Source organism: Pipistrellus hanaki, assembly GCF_964339955.1.
Source record: "Pipistrellus hanaki genome assembly, chromosome: 13".
NCBI classification, from domain to species: Eukaryota; Metazoa; Chordata; class Mammalia; order Chiroptera; family Vespertilionidae; genus Pipistrellus; species Pipistrellus hanaki.
This window is the reverse complement of record NC_140515.1, coordinates 58,083,217-58,100,413: the sequence shown is the minus strand read 5'-3', so window position 1 is coordinate 58,100,413 and position 17,197 is coordinate 58,083,217. Positions and strand designations below refer to the sequence as shown.

The window sequence follows — 17,197 nt, the reverse complement described above, 5'->3', positions numbered from 1 at the left end:
ACCATCACTCCCATCCCCAGCACCAAGGGCTACAGACTCAGATGTGCTCCATCTGCCCTCACCCCCAAGCAAGGCCACGCCCTGGGGTGGGAGTAGCCACCCCACGGGTAGGAGAGCCCATAGCACCAAGTCCTCTGGCCCAGGGAGTCCTTTCCCCCTCTCCACCCTTTCCCCACCCCTTCCTCCCACTGCCTCCTTCCAGGCTCACCTGACCCAGGACTCCCACTAGCCCACCCGCATCCTGGTGCCACCACAACCTCTGTGCCTCCTCCTGCAACTCCCTCAGGCTGGGAGGAGAGACCGACTGCCCCACACCCACGTCCACTCTGCCGGTGGCTGCACAGCTCCTGCAGGCGTCTGGGGGCACAGGAGCCATCGAGGAGAGGCTCGGGCTGCCAGGCCCTGGGGACGCCAGCCTGGACAGAACGGGAATTCCATTCATCCACTCAGTGCTCCAGTCCCCACCCGCCACCCCACCTGGGAGCCCCCACAGCTCCTAGAAAAACGGAACACAAACCCCCCATTGCCCAAGGCGCGTGCAAAGCAATCACTGCTACCGGGCCCATCCTTGTTTCCACTCTTTCTGACAGAGGGGACACAGAGGCTCCACAAAGACAGCATTCGAGCCCAGCGTGGCTCAAGGGTTGAGCATCCACTTATGAACCAGGAGGTCATGGTTCAATTCCCGGTCAGGGCACATGCCTGAGTTGCAGTCCGATCCCCAGTAGGGGGCGTGCCGGAGGCAGCTGATCCATGATTCTCTCTCATCGTTGATGTTTCTGTCTCTCTCTCTCCCTCTCCCTTCCTGTCTGAAACCAATACAAATGTATTTCTTACAAAGTTAAAAAGACCACAGTGGCAGTGCACACCTGGCTCAGCCTCCAGGGCAGTCCCTGTCTCCCGCTCCCACAGCACACCCTCTAGACAGCTCTGGGCTCAACGGGGACAGGAAGCAGCGACGCCCAGCCCCACCCCAGCTCCCACAGGCCGGCCAGAGCCTGGAGCTCCCACAGAGCCCCAGCAATGTTTAGGACACACTGACCTGTGCAAATAGCATTGTTATGAGAAACTAAAATTGAACCAGCCATCTTATTTGGCAACCCCACCTCGGAACCCCTTGCTCAGCCCCAGACCCCAAGGACTCCCCGCCTACAGCCCCCGGGGCCTCGTTTAAATCCCCTGAGAAACAGTAACAAGCAGATCAGGAGCGCTGCCTCCCGGCGGGTCTCATTAAACATTAGACAGGCCCCGCGGTCCAGGCTCCCTCACCCAAAAGCTGACGACCTGCATCAGTGGTCGGCAAACTGTGGCTCGCAAGCCACATGCGGCTCTTTGGCCCCTTGAATGTGGCTCCTCCACAAAACACCAGGTACAGTGCGATGCAAACTTCGTGGCCCATGCGCAGAAGTCGGTTTTCAGCTCTCCAAAGGAATTTCAATCGTCGTACTTCTGATATTTGGCTCTGTGGGCTAATGAGTTTGCTGACCACTGATCTGGGTGGATCAGGCTCAGATTCTGCCCTTCCCCGTCCCCTAGTCCCCTACCCCAAATGTCGGGGGTCAGGGTGAGCATGCCGGCGACCTCAGTATTGGGGAGAGTCTGCAGGAGGCGGGTCAGCAGCGAGGCCGGCTTTGGAGGCGGCCAGATGTGCATGCCAACAGCGGTGCTTCCATTTGTCAGCCGTGAGGCCTCAGCCTCCCCGCCTTCCCCTCCAGCTTCCGCTTCCCTGCCTGGGCCGTGGGGACCAGGGCACCTCCTTGCTAGCATCGTTGTTCTGGGGACCAAATGCCATCCTGCCTGTACCGTGCTTAGCGGCGGCCTGGCACGCGGTGAGGCCGGCGCAGGGATGTCTCCCCGGTTTGGATTGTTCTGGGTCCTCGCGCCCCCTCGAGGGTTTTCAGGACGGCCCCGCCCGCTGGTTTCTCTCTGCCCCCCTGTCCTGGGGGCTGGAAGAGCCCAGGCTTCCCTCGTTAAGCGAGCAATGAGCTCCTTACCAGAAAGACCCCAGCGCCTGTTCTCAGGAGCACCGGGAAGTGGCGGAGACACCAGTCCCAGCGGGAACTGAAGACCGAGCGGGTCAGAGGGTGGGCGAACAGCGCCTGCTCCCGGGCTCCCGCATGCCAGCAGGGGCCGCCCTCACCCAGGGGTGACGGCAGTCAAGGCCAAAGAGCCCCGTGGACGCCAAGCCACACATGTCTCCCTCCCCTAGCCGGCCAGCCACCCTGCCACCGGTGGAAGGATCTGGAACTCTCACCCAGAGCAACTTCCCTGCCCGGGGTTCTCTGGCGGGCGGTGATGTCACAATCAGAGCGGAGGCCAGAGGGGCGGCCAGCGGACCCTCGCGTGCACCTGCCCGGCACAGAGACGGGCTGCTGCACGAGGGCCAAACCCTGCCACCCAAGCCCCCACCCCGGCAGGTCCAGCTAGCATCCCTGCTGGCAATGCTGCAGGTAAGGGGGTGGGGGGCGGGCAGGGGCAGGGCCACAAGGAGAAAGCGCACCCAGCGCTCCAGCCTCCAGTTTCTGAAATCGGCTGTCATTCCGGGGAAGAGAGAGCGGAGTGCGCGTTGGGGAGAGAGGTCCGAGCTTGGAGGCAGTCCCTGTTTGCAGCCACACGACTTCCTCCCCGGACTCAGGAACCTCTGGCCTGGCCCCCTTGTGCGGACTCTGGGGAGTGGGCGCCAGGTCACGGTAAGCCTCCCCTCGGCCAGCTCATCTGCTTAGAAAAGCCTAGAAAGGAGTGGCCTTGTCTCCGGGGGGAAGCTGCTCTGACCCCCAATTCTGCGGCCGGAGACCCACCATGGCCACCACCTGTGTAACCACCGGCGGCCCCTGGCCCCGGGCCGCGGAGAGAGCGCGCCAGGGGCGGCCAGGTGCGCCCAGGGAGGCCTGGCCGCCGAGGCGGGCGAGGGGAGGGGTGTCCTGGGCTCTTACCGGGAGGTAGCTCCTTCCTCTTCATGCCTCAGAGGTGGAGGTGTCTGTCCATGAGAAGTCGCATGATGTTCCTGGGGGGAGGCCCTGTGCCCGGCTCCTGCTGCACCGGCCCGCCCCGTCACAGAGCAGCCTCTGTGAAGTCACAAAGCCCTGCCGCCCGCCGGCCCGGGAGCCGGCCCCACAGGGACCAGCGGGGATTCCTTGGGGGCCTCAGACGTGGCCGTTGGACCCCGGGGAGCTGTGTGGGGTCTGGAGGGGCTCAGGTTGTGGGGAGCGAAGGGTCTGCTGGGGACCTGGGGATGGGGACCATTTCTCGGGGCTTGGTCACTCCTAGGAGGTGAGAACAGGGGGCCTGAGCCTGTTCCTCGAGACCCGGGGGCGGGGGCAGGAGCTCCCACTGTCGCTGGGCCCCTGTGAAGTCCTGGTCACTGCGCCCAGGCTCCATGGCAGAGAGGTCAGACCCAGACCAGGGGCCGGCCCGCCCCCTCGGTGCGGCCCGCCCCGATGGCCCGCTTGTGGGCTCTCCCACCTGCTTCCTGGGCAAGCTCGTGCGGCCAGATCCCACTGCACGGACACGCAGCCCTGATGGCCTGCTTGTAGGAAGCGGCAGGTGAGAAATGGGGGTGCTGCCTCTCCAGGTTTGCAGGTTGGGCCTTGGGGTCGTTCATTCAAGCCCGCCTCCACCCAGGGCCTCCGTGGTCTAGGCCGGCAGGGTGCTTGGGAACACACCTGGTCTGCAGGAAGGTTCCCCACTGTCGCTCCTAAGTTCCCTGCACGGTGCGTCAGTGATATTTTACATGGAATCCTCCCGCCAGGGACGTCTTGTGCATCTTTCCATTGTGTGGCTAAAGGGCGCCATGTGGGGAGCTGCAGGACATCGTGTGACCAAGTCCCAACCGATTCTCTGGAACCTCTAGGGCGCATGCCTGGGTTGCAGGCTCAATCCATGATCAGGGCATGCAGAGGCAGCCAATGAATGATGTTTCTCTCATCAAGAATGTTTCTTGCCGAAACCGGTTTGGCTCAGTGGATTGAGCGTCGGCCTGTGGACTGAAAGATCCCAGGCTTGATTCCCAGTAGGGGGTGTGCAAGAGGCAACTGATTGATGATTCTCTCTCATCAATGTTTCTGACTCTCTATCCCTCTCTCTTCCTCTCTGTGAAAAATCAATGAAATATATTTTTAAAAAATGTTTCTTTCTCTCTCTCCCTCTCTGAAATCAATAAAAATGCATTTTTAAAAATATATTTTATTGATTTTTTTACAGAGAGGAAGAGAGAGAGGGATAGAGAGAAACACTGATGAGAGAATCATCGATCAGCTGCCTCCTGCACACCCCCCACTGGGGATGTGCCCGCAACCAAGGTACATGCCCTTGACCGGAATCAAACCTGGCACACTCCATCCACTGAGCCAAACTGGTTTCGGCAAAAATGTTTGTTGTTTTTTTAAAGGCTTTCCCATAGGTAGGTGTCACCCTGACTCCTCCCTTCCCTTAACCCCATCCACTTCCAGTTACCGGGACCCCACGGCCACTCCCTAAGCAGCCCTGACTCCATCCGTGCCCCTCCAGTTGAGCCCACCAGCTTCCCCTGCTTGGACCGCTGGAGAGCCCCCCTCACCGCAGGGCTGGTGTCCAACCCCCACTCCTGGGAGCACTGGAAATGCAAGTTGTCAGACAGTCAGTGTGCTTTCCGCTTTCCGAGAGGGCCCCGTCACACCTCCCGCCTCCATTCTTTTCATTTTCCTGCGCAGTCCCCACCTCTTGCCTCGGCCTCTGCTGCTCCCCCTGCTCATCACCCTCGTCTCCATCTTTCCCCCTCCCCTCCCTGCTCCTGCCTGCCCCCACCCCCACCTCCACCCCTCTCCCCCGTTAGTTACTGCCATGGTGATCATATTCAAACCCCTTCCCACCCACAAAGATTCTTCAAGCAAAACAAGGCACTGATTGTAAGGAGAGAAGGGGGAACTTTTCGAACCCATTCTTTCATTCTTTTTTTATATATATTTTAATGATTTTTTTTTTTTTACAGAGAGGAGGGGAGCGGAATAGAGAGTTAGAAACATCCATGAGAGAGTAACATTGATCAGCTGCCTCTTGCACGCCCCCTACTGGAGATGTGCCAGAAATGTGCCCTTGACTGGAATCGAACCTGGACCTTTCAGTCCGCAGGCCGATGCTCTATCCACTGAGCCAAACCAGTTAGGGCTGTTGTTGTCAAACTCACCAGTCAACAGAGCCAAATATCAACAGGAACAATGATTGAAATTTTTTTTGAGAGCCACATTTTTTATCTTAAACTTCTTCTAACGCCACTTCAAAATAGACTTGCCCAGGCCGTGGTATTTTGTGGAAGAGCCACACTCAAGGGGCCAAAGAGCCACAGTTTGCCGACCACGGGGTTAGGGCATAGAAAGGGGAACTTTTTGGATCCACCCCAGGAATTTTAGTCCTCCTTTACTTCTTTCTTTTTTCTTTTTATTTATTGATTTTGAGAGAGAAGGGGGGCGGAGAGAGAGAGAGAGAGAGAGATCAAATTTGTTGTCCCACCTGTTTATGCCTTCATTCATTGACTCTTGTAATTGCCCTGGCTGGGGACCAAACCAGAAACCGCAGCACACGGGGTTGATGATGCACTAACCAACTGAGTTACCCGCCCTTCCCTCCTCTCTCTGCGGCTCTCAGCCCGTGCTGTGCTCTCTGACGCTGGCTTCCTAGTTTTCTGAGTCTCTGAAATTTGACTCCAAGTTTATATCTCGGGTTCTAGAATCCAGCTGGCCCATCTGCAGTCTGGCGTTCTCCCTGGGCCGATCAGCCACGGTGAGGGGACTGGGCCACGTGGCCCGGACCCTCTCTGGGCCTCACTCCTGAGAGCCGGCGGTCACAGGAAAGGAGGAATGGGCTGGGTAGACCCCAAAGGTGTCTCCTGCGGCTCAGGGCACATGCTCCCTCCTGTGGTGTATCTCCCGTCGGAGGTCTGCCCCCCCAGGGGACACAGGCTCTGGGAATGGAGGCCCCGTTGTGCACCACTGGCTGTCTCCGGGGCAGAGACACCATGTGCCCAATTAACAGGCGAGATAAAGTGCCAAGACTGCCCGGGGAAGGCCCGGCTTTCAGGTTCCGGGAGGCATCCCGGAGGACATGCCTTTGGGCCAGGCCTGAAGGCAGGAGCATCTCACTGACTCAGAGCAGGGCGTGGTGGCCTCGGGGCCTGAACTGGTCCTACCTCGCACGACCCAGTAACACATGGGGGACTGCTATGGGAGGAGGGGAGGACCTGGAAAGTGAAGGGGAGACTAGACTCCTGGGGTCTCCCAACCAAGCATCTCCTCCTCTGCCCCCTGCTGGCGGCTTGCTGCGTTGGAACTGTGTGTGTGCCGAGTCCCTCCAGGCTGCGTCCCTGGCATCTTTGTGTAACAGATCCCCAGGGCCATCTGCGTGGAACGAAACCTCCTCCGGGCGAGTGGCAGTTGGGGACAGCCCTGATACTGCGTTTAGCCCAGGCACACTGAGCTCAGGCCTGTCCCAGCCCCTGAGGCCTCTGAGATGCACCCACCTGGTCCCACCTGAGGAATCAGGGGGTCACAGGTCACAGGTCACAGGTCACAGGTCCCAACTCCGGTGAGAACGAGATTGGTGTTGAGACGGAGACATGCAGGGGTGCAGCGGAGTCTGGGGAGCTGCAGGGACACTCACGCGGAGGGGAATCCGGCCCACAGTGTTCTGCAGGAGGAGGCGGCGGAGCTGACTTGAAGTAGCAGAGATGTCAGCCGCCTTTTCTCTGAGCTGAATACGCCTGCCCTGTGTTCAGGATTCCAGACAGTGTTTAAGCCCTTAGCTCACGTCTTTCTCACCACGACGAGCAGGGCGGTACAATTTTGCAGAGGAAGAACCCACCTCAGAGAGGTTAAGTAATTTGCTCAAGATCACACAGCATGTGCGAGGAGCTGGCCCCCCCTCCACCCCCACCCTACTCCCTGAGAAAGAGCCCTTCACTCCTGGGAGGGACTAACTGCCCCTCCCAGACACTCCGAGTTCTCTCTGGATCTCAGAGTCTGTAGGTGGAGACCATCATATATATATATATATATATATATATATATATATATATATATATATATATACACATGTACATATGTACATATATACATATATACATATATACATATATACATATATACATATATACATATATACATATACAATATATATCTTTGAATTCTTCTATCTGGGTTTAAATTCTGGCTCTACAGGTACTGGCTGTGAGATCTCATGTAATTCAACCTCACTGAGCTTTAGTTTCTCTTTATACATGGAAGTAAAATTCACATAAAATTAACCATTTGAACACCTCATGGTACATTTATAATGTTATGCAACTACCACATCTATCTAGTCGCAAGACATTTTTAAAAATATATTTTTATTGATTTCAGAGAGGAAGAGAGAGGGCTAGAGAGATGGAAACATGAATGATGAGAGAGAATCACTGATCAACTGCCTCCTGGACTCCCCAACTCAGGCATGTGCCCTTGGCTGGAATTGAACCTAGGACCCTTCAGTCCACAGCTGACGCTCTATCCACTGAGTCAAACAGGCTAGAACCAAAACATATTTTTTAATTTACAATTTTTAATGTTGAAAGCAAAATATATTTTTATTGATTTTTTACAGAGAGGAAGGGAGAGGGATAGAAAGTTAGAAACATTGATGAGAGAGAAACATTTATCAGCTTCTTCCTGCACACCTCCCACTGGGGATCTGCCCGCAACCAAGGCACATGCCCTTGACCGGAATTAAACCTGGGACCTTTCAGTCTACAGGCCGATGCTGTATCCACTGAGCCAAATCGGTTAGTGTGCAAAACATTTTTATCAGCCCAAAACAAAACCATGAAGCCATTACTCTGTTGTCCACGCCCACTGCCCACCTCCTTCAGCCCCTGGCAAGAACCAGCCTGCTTTCTGTCTCCATGGATTTGCCTATTCCAGATATTTCATATAAATGGAATCATGCAATTGGAACATTTTGTGTCTGGCTTTTCCCCCCTTAACATTGTTTTTAATATGTTGCTACATGTTGCCATACGAATCAGTACTTCATTCCTTTTTATGGCTAAATACCACATTTTATTGTGTGGCTGATACCACATTTTATTTATCCATTAATTGTTGATGAACTCGGGTGTTTTATGTGTTGTTGTGTTTTCACCTTTTGGCCATTGGGAATGATGCTGCCATGAACATTGTGTACAAAGATCTGTTGAGCCCATGGTTTCAGTTCTTTTGGTCATCTGCCTGGGAGGGAAATTGCTGGGTCACATCATGATTCTGTTTAACTTTTTGAGGAACCATCAGTTTACATTCCCTTCAGCAACATACAAGGGTTCCAGTTTCTCCATGTCCTCACTAACACTTGTAATTTTCTGCTTTTCTTTTATATTATTATTTATAACTACAGACCTGGTGCACAAAATTCATGTACTGGAGGGGCTTCCCTCAGCCTGGCCTGTGCCCTCTCACAGTTCAGGAGCCCTTGGGGGATGTCTGACTGTCAGCTTAGGCCACACTAAGAGGCCACAGCCACTGCACTCACCAGTTGTGAGTCCAGCTTCTGGCTTAGCAGCACTCCTGCATTGAGCCTCTGCCCCCTGGTGGTCAATGTACATCGTAGTGACTGGTCATTCTGCCATTCGGTCGATTTGCATATTAGCCTTTTATTACATAGGATAGCCATCCTAATGGGTATGAAGTCGTATCTCATTATGGTTTTGATTTGCATTTTCCTAATGATTAGGGATGGTGAGCATCTCTTGATGTGCTTATTGGCTTTCTTTCTTTCTCCTTCCTTTTAAAAAACATATATTTAAAAATAAATAAATAAATAAATAAATAAACCATTTGACTATGGTGCTCACTCCGGCAGCACACATACTAACACTGGAAGGGTGCAGAGAAGATTAGCACGGCCCCTCTGCAAGGATGACATGCAAATTCATGAAGCATTCCATATTTTAAAAAACTAAAAAATAAAATAAAGTCGTTTGACTATGTGTGTGAGGGTTGATTTCCGGGCTCTCTATTTGGTTCCATTGATTTACATGTCTGTCTTTATGCCAGTACAATACTATTTTGATTGCGGTAGCCTTGTAAGTTTTGAAATCAGGAAGTGTGAGTCCTGCAGCATGGTTCTTCTTTTTCAAGATTGTTTTAACTATTTGGGGTCCCCTGAGATTCCACATGAATTTTATTTTTATTTATTCATTTATTTAAAAAATATATTTTGATTTTTTACAGAGAGGAGGGAGAGAGAGAATTAGAAACATCGATGAGAGAGAAACATCTATCAGCTGCCTCCTGCATACCCCCCACTGTGGATATGCCTGCAACCAAAGGATATGCCCTGGACCGGAATTGAACCTGGGACCCTGGTTCAATTGCAGGCCGATGTTCTATCCACTGAGCCAAATCGGCCAGGGCTCCACATGAATCTTAGAGTGGATTTTTATACTTTGGCAAAAACGTTATTGGGATTTGATAGGAATTGCATCACTCCTGCATATTGCTTTGGGCAGAATTGACATCTTAATCCATTAACACAGATGACTTTCCATTTATTTGTATCTTTTTAAATTTCTTTTAGCAACATTTTCTAGTTTTCAGTGTTCACGTATTTTTTCCTCTTTGGTTAAGTTTATTTCTAAGTAGTTTATTATTTTTGATGCTAGTGTAAATGAAATTATTCTCTTAATTTCCTTTTTAGATCGCTCAGTGTTGGTGTATAGAAACCCAACAAAGTTTTGTGTGTTGGTTTTGTATCCTGCAACTTTACTGAATTGATTTATTAGCTCTAACTTTATTGGGTGCATGGAATCTTTAGAGTTTCCTACATGTAAGATTATGTCATCTGTGAACAAAAATAATTTTACTTCTTCCTTTCCCATTTGGATAGCTTTTCTTTTTCTTGCTTAATTTCTCTGGCTAGGACTTTCAGTTCTGTGTGCAATAGAATTGTCAAAGTGGGTATCTTGTCCTATTCCTGACCTTAGAGGAAAATGTTTCAGTTTTTGTCAAGTCAGTGAATACCATGTTAGCGATGTTAGTGATGGCTGGCTTCTCATTGAGGGTCTTTGTCATGTTGAAGGAGTCTCCTAGTTTGTTGAGTGTCTTGTTTTTATCACAAAAGGGCCAATTTGGTTGCCTTTCATTGTTTTCTTGCCTAATTGCTCTGGCTAGAACTTCAGTGTAATGTTAAATAGCAGTAGTGAAAGGAAATGTTAAATAGCAGTAGTGAAAGCAGGTATCTTGGTCTCATTTCTGGTCTTAAGGAGAAAGCTTTTTAAAAAGTTGCAATATGCCAAAACCGGTTTAGCTCAGTGAATAGAGCATTGGCCTTCGGACTCAAGGGTCCCAGGTTCGATTCCGGTCAAGGGCATGTACCTTGGTTGCGGGCACATCCCCAGTGGGGGATGTGCAAAAGGCAGCTGATTGATGTTTCTAACTCTCTATCCCTCTCTCTTCCTCTCTGTAAAAAACCAATAAAATATATTTAAAAAAAAAAAAAAAAAAAAAAAAAGAATTAGCAGGTTCCCAACAGAGCTGGCCTACTTAAAAAAAAAAAAAAAAGTTGCAATATTTCACCATTGAGTACAATGTTAGTTGTTGATTTTTTGTTAACCTTTAATGATGTTAAGGAGGTTCTTTTTCTTTCTATTGTGCTGGTATATATATATATATATATATATATATATATATATATATATATTGATTTCAGAGAGAAAGGGAGAAGGAGAGAGAGAAAAACATCAATGAGAGAGAGAGAATAATTTCTGGCCTCTCACCATAACTCCTGAAAGCCCAGTAGGGCATGCTGAGTGTTTTTATCATGAAAGACAATCCTGCCTTAGCCGATTTGGCTCAGTGGGTAGAGCATCAGGCCGAGGATTGAAGGGTCCCAGCTTTGATTCCGGTCAAGGACACATGCTTGGGTTTTGGGCTCAATCCCCAGTAGGGGGCGTGCAGGAGGCAGCCAATCAATGATCCTCTCTCATCATTGATGTTTCTCTCTCCCTCTCCTTCTCCCTTCCTCTGGGGGGGTGGGTAGGAGAAGACAACCCTGCCTCTGGGAGTATCCATGTGCGAGGAGCACATGCATATCACCATGGCCCTGGAGTCCAGGGCCCCTCCCATTTCCCACTCAGCCCTAACAGGGCTGGTTAAATGGAGCCTGAGCCCTTCAAACTTTGGCTCTCCAGTGATCTAGGCGTGGTCCCGGCTGGGCTTTCAGGAGTTACGGTGAGAGGCCAAAAATGACCCATCCAGCCTTCCCAGCCTACCCTGCAGCCCAGCCAGGACTGCCTCTCTCTTTCCTGTATCCTTGGTAGTTCCCACGCTGCTCTGCGCCTCCAGGCCTCCTTACCCTCAAACGCCTTTCCTTAGCAAGACTCCTTCCGTTGCACAAGATGAAGTCCCTTGCCCCAGGGAGCAGAGAACCTCTGGAGGTTTTGGGCGCGCTGCTTTTTATCCCGTGAGCCTGCCCTTTCTGGGCGGTTACCAAAACGACTACAACTGGGCGGGCCATTCCTTACTTCCAGAGGACAAGCCACGGGGCAGCAGACGAGGGAGACACAGTGGCGGACAGAAGCGCGCCTTTCCGTGAAGTCTTTCCAGACCAGTGAGACTGGGGAGCCAGCTAAGCCCTCCCGGGTCTCAGGAACCAAGGCACTAAGTGAGAATGGAACATTTGAGACACCTAAAGCTGTGATCCTTTCTGGCAGCGCCTTCTGCCTGTCTCTTTCCATTGCTCGTTTGGAACAACCTGTGGTTTTTCATCCTAACTAGAGGCCCGGTGCATGGATTCGTGCACATTGAAAGGGAATTAGTTAGAAGGTGGCCAGCAAGGTGGAACACTCCCTGAGCCGACCTCCTTCCCTACCTTCCTGGCCAGCTGGGCCTAGGGCTACACTGGGGCTCAAAGGGCATTTGCAGAGTGAACGGGTCCCTTTGGCAGGTGGGTCCCTCTGCCTGGCCTGAGGGGCTCCGGCCAAAACCGCAGTGCGACATCCCCCAGGGGTCCCCGAGCCCGAGAGGGCACTCTGCAAAGTTGCTGTCCCTTGGCAGCTCCTGTGTTGAGCATCTGAACCCTAGTGGTCAGTGAGTGCCACGCCTACCGGCCTGTGGGTGGGACGGCAGGTCACTTAGCCATTATATATAATAGATTTGCTAGGTACGTCTGATGCTAGAGGTGCGAAGGCCCAGAAGAAAAGGGAGGAGAGGAGAAAAAGGGAATTTTTTTAAGCCAATGATTTTATGAGGAAAGCAAAACCTTTTTTAAAAAATTCGCTGTCAGAATGTTTTCTTCATCTGGCCAGTGTTCACAAAAAGGAGGAGGAGGAGGAGGTGGAGGAGGAGGAGGAGGAGAAGGCGGAGGAGGAGGAGGGGGAGAACCTGGCCTGTTGGTGGAGTCAGGCAGACACAGTAAGCTCTTGTCCTTCACTGGGGCCCACGTGGCAGCAATTGCCAACTTGAGGAAGCAGAACCTGCGCCCTTAATCTCTTAAGTGTCAGTGATCAAGAAAGCTTTTCTTTCTTTCTTTTTTTCAAATATATTTTATTGATTTTTTACAGAGAGGAAGGGAGAGGGATGGAGAGTTAGAAACATCAATCAGCTGCCTCCTGCACACGCCCCACTGGGGATGTGCTAGCAACCAAAGTACATGTCCTTGACGGGAATCGGACCTGGGACCCTTCAGTCCGCAGGCAGACGCTCTATCCACTGAGCCACATCGGTCAGGGAAGAAAGCTTCTCTTGTGCCGGCTTCTTTTCCAGGGAATTCCGAAGACAGCTTCAGCTAACAAGAAACAGGACAGGGAGTGGGAAACCCGAGTTACATGGTGCGCACCAATTTCAGAGACCCCGAAGGCTGTGCCGGCCTCTGCAGGAGGCGATGGTGGCAATAGCCATTGGGAGCATCAGCAATGGCCTTGCCCCAACGCTGAGCCCCCTTTCTCCGCGCCAGACACGTCCATCCACTCATTCAATCGTAAGGAGCCCTCAAGGTTACCGCCAACGCAGGCACGAGGAGGAACCGAGGCTCCCCGGAAGCACCGAGCGGCAAGCGCGCCTCTCTGGTGGCCGGCGGGGTGCAAACCCTTCCCGTCGGGCCGGCCCTGGTGCATCCCCGGGTGGGATCCCCCGCCCGCCCTCCCGACACCGGCATCCGCGGTGTAGACGGCGCTGTGCGGGGAGGGATGGCGGCTCCACTCAAGCGTCTGGGCGTAGAAATGCAGCTAAGCGTGTCGGCTGTGTATCCTGCAACTTTGCTGAATTAATTTATCAGCTCTCCCTTTTTTCGTGTGTGGAATCTTGAGAGTTTTCTACACGTAAGAGGTTATGTCACCCGGGAACAGAAACCATTTCACGTCTTCCTTTCCAGTTTGGATCTTTTCTTTTTCTCGCCTGGTTTCTCTTTTGCACAGTCTGGGAACCCACACTTCCACTCCCATCCCCTGATTTGCACCGTTCCCAGCGCGAGGGGAGCACGGCTCCCGGCGGAACGTTCCTCGCGGCGGCGTGTGTTCCCGGCCGGGCCTCCGGGCGCGCGGGCCGCGGGGGGGACGCTTTCAGGCGCGGACCGCGAGCTGAGGCTGCGAGCGCCGCCGCCGCCAGAGAAGCAGGCGCTCGGCCGGAGCCAGTGCGCGGCGCCCGGGCCTGGCCGGCTGCTTCCCGCCGCGGCCGCCACCCCCGCCCCTGCCGCCCGGACCCCGCCGAGGCGGGCGCAGCGGAACGCGAGGCGCGAGGCCCTGCCCGGCCCGGCGCGGCCCGGAGCCGCGGCGCCTGAGGTGAGTGCCGCCGCCGGCCGGGCTTCCCGATCGGCCGCCGGGACCCGCAACAATGGGGCCCGGAGGGGACCCGGCCCGGGCCCGGGCCCGGGCCCGGCGGCCTGGGACAGCCAGCCAGCCAGCCAGCCGGTCCCGGCGGCCCGGGCCGTGGGGCGCTGGGTCGGACCCGGGGAACTCGGGGGCCGGAGGCTTGGGGGACCTTCGCTTCGCCCCGGGCCCGGCGGCTGGATGTCGGGGGTGTGTGGCGGGGGAGGGAGGCTCGGGGGCGCGGAGGCTTGGCCCCGGCGGCGCTCGCTCCCAGCGCCCGGGGCAGACGCCCTGGAGGCCGGCCATTGTGGGGCGAACGCGGGGTTCGCGTTCGGAATTCCGGGGCCTCTGGGGGCGCGGACCCGAGGCGCGGCGCGGCTGGTCCGTCTCCCCCGCCCCGCGCCCCGAGGCCGGGAAACTTGGCGGAGCGGGGCGTGCGGGAGGAGCGGCGCGGAGAGCCGCTTCCCGAGGTCGCCGGCGGTTAGTTTCCTGGAAAGGCCGAGCCCCGCTGGGCCGGGGGGAGCCGGGAGCCGGAGTCTCCCTCCGCGGCCCGGGCGGCCCGGCGCTCCAGGCGGGGCGGCGCCGCGGGAGGGTCCCCGGGCCCAGGGGGCGGCTGAGGGCGGGGGCGGCGGGCTGCTGAGATTGGAGCCTGGGCTCCGGTGGGCCCCGGCGGCGCGGGCGGGAGCGGCTCGCGGGAGGCTGACCTCCGGCTGCGGGGGCGCGGCGACTCCGGTCTGCCAGCCTCCATCCCCGGGCGGCCGGCGCCGGGTGAGGGCTGCGAGGGGCGGCCGGGGGTTGGAGTGAGTTTGCTCCCGGGGAGAGCGCCGTGCGGCCCCCCCTTCCTACCCCGGGTCCGGACGGGAGCGATCGCGGACGGGTTCGCAGCCAAGCACGTCCTCGGGGCGTGCGGGGTCAGAGCTCTCCTCCTGCCTGTCTCGTCCTCCTTTGTGTGTGAATCGTGACTCATACTTGCTTTGCAGCCCTGTGGCTGCTGTTTGTAGTAGACCTCCCCAGTACATGTACATTCTAGGGGAGGGTGTTTTTTTTTTAGTCCAGTTTTTAGAAATCTCAGTCTAGGCTTGTGTTCACTTACTTTGGTGTCATGGCTTCGCAGCTCTGGAGAGGGATGTGAAAACTTGAGCGGTTTATGTTGTTAAAAGTTCTTGTTTGCGTCCATCTGCGGTGACGGAAGGAGACTTGACGGGGCGGTGAACTCACCATGCAATAGACAGGATTCCTTACTGAACTGGACACTTGAAACCTATGGAGTCTTATTCACCGATGTCACCCAATTAATTTAATAATTTTTTTAAATTCTTTATATCCCTACACTCATGGAGCTTTACTTTTCCTACTGCTATGAAGTCATTCTGTTGAATCTGTTAGATCTTTTTTTTTTTTTTTTAAATTGATTTCAGAGAGAGGTATAGTAACATCCATGATGAGAATCATTTGATCCGCTGCCTCCTGCACGCCCCCTACTGGGGATCGATCTGGAAACCTCAGCCTGTGCCCTGTCCCGGAATGGTACAGTGACCTCCTGGTTCATGGGACAGCACTCACCCACTGAGCCACACCAGCCGGGCAGATCTGTTAAGTCGTGACTGTCAGCTCTCACAGGACTTCATCCTCCCGGGAAGAGCCAGCTGTGTTCAGTGAATTTAATCTGTGAAGGGTGTCTCCTCTTCATCACTGAGTGTGCAAACTCCAGTTGGCAGGCCAGCAGCTGTGCACAGCGCTCTGGAGGTAGTCTTCATGCAGAAGTTGGTGTCTTGTCCATGGATGGGATGGCAACCTCCCTGTGGAAAACACAGGATCAGAAGCACAGCGCTGCGGGCTCATTAGTGCTGGAGGTACTGCTAGCTGGAGTCTAGCATGCTCGGACAGTCAGGGAGATGTGAGGTAATTTTGACCGTTTGTAGTTACATTGATAGTTATGGGGATTGTTTTCCCTTTAATTAAAACAAATATGCATGTTCCTTCAATTCTTTTAAAAAATATATATATTTTATTGATTTTTTTTTACAGAGGAAAGGAGAGGGATAGTTAGAAACATCGATGAAAGAGAAACATCGATTCAGCTGCTTCCTGCGCATTCCCTACTGGGATGTGCCCGCAACCAACGTATTATATATGCCCTTGACCAGAATCGAACCTGGGACCCTTGAGTCTGCAGGCCGATGCTCTATTTTCTGGCCAAACCGGTTAGGGCCAATTGTATTCTTTCTCTTTGTTTCTCTGAATTTTTTAAAAAAATATATTTTATTGATTTTGTACAGAGGGGAAGGGAGAGAGATAGAGTTAGAAACATCAATGAGAAAGAGTCATCGATCAGCTGCCTCTTGCACACCCCCTACTGGGGATATGCCTGCAACCAAGGTACATGCCCTTGTCCGGAATCGAACCCGGGACCCTTCAGTCCCCAAGCCGACGCTCTATCCATTGAGCCAAACCGGTCTCGGCTCTCTCTGAATTTTTCTGTCTTAAGAAATCCATTCTTCATAAACCAATGTCTGTTGAGTTCTGCCGGGCACTGGGCTGGGCACCTTCACCATGGTGATGTTTTTGACCCTTTAGTAAGTAAGAGTAGTTCTTAGTTTAGAGTGGCTGTAGGTCTCAGAAGGAAGAAGCGATTCAGGTATATCAAGCTTCTGATGAGTAAAGCTGTTGAATAAGGTTTTTATAAAGGATTGATTTTGATGAGTGACATTGATTATCTTTATATATTTCCATAGAAAAAGATTAGCTGTAATGTGTTCACTTGGTATGGATTGTTTTATTTAAATCCACCTGGGAACTTAGTGCAGACAGACCACAGGCAAACAGTTTGTTTTGGTGTGTGTGTCTGGATGAGGAGGATTCACAGGTTCTGTGTGTGTGTATGTGTGTGTTTTGGGAGCACCATTGGGTTTTGGGAGCACCATTGTCTGGTTCACTGTATGTAGGCTGGGAGTTTGCTGGTCACTTGGAGTGCTGGCCCCTAGAACAGGAAGAATAAGATGGAGGTAAGACACTGTTTGAAATTGGCTCTTAATTTGTACTGCATAAAATAGAATGTAAATTATATTTGAATAGGTTTTTGCTTTAATTGTAATCTCTATTCTGATCTAGTAAAATGGAATTTTGTCCTTTGCTCTCTTTTCTAACTCCTCTATATTTGACCAAAAATAAATGAAGACATTTAAAATCAAAGCAATTGGATAAACACATTCTTTTAAAAATATATATGATTTTATTGATTTTACATAGAAGAAGGGGGGGAACAGGGAGAGAAACATTGATATGAGAGAAAAACAGATTGGGTTGCCTTCCACAGGCCCCCTGCTGGGAATTGAGCCTGCAACCTTGGCATGTGCCCTGACCAGGAATTGAACCAGCGACCCCTGAGTGCAGGGG

At 53.1% G+C, this 17,197-nt stretch overlaps 2 protein-coding genes across 3 annotated transcripts in view; one reads left to right on the top strand and one right to left on the bottom strand.

Moving 5' to 3' along the window:
• Positions 1–3,170, bottom strand: part of CISH (cytokine inducible SH2 containing protein) — a 262,755-nt gene extending 259,585 nt beyond the window's left edge. Inside the window, exon 1 of the mRNA XM_084902360.1 lies at positions 3,163–3,170. The gene's annotated coding sequence lies outside the window, so the exon portion shown is untranslated. The remainder of the gene's footprint in view (positions 1–3,162) is intronic.
• Positions 3,171–13,538: 10,368 nt separating this feature from the next.
• RAD54L2 (RAD54 like 2) overlaps positions 13,539–17,197 on the top strand; it is a 52,304-nt gene continuing 48,645 nt past the window's right edge. For both annotated transcript variants that reach the window (XM_084902260.1, XM_084902261.1), the window contains exon 1: positions 13,539–13,774. The gene's annotated coding sequence lies outside the window, so the exon portion shown is untranslated. The remainder of the gene's footprint in view (positions 13,775–17,197) is intronic.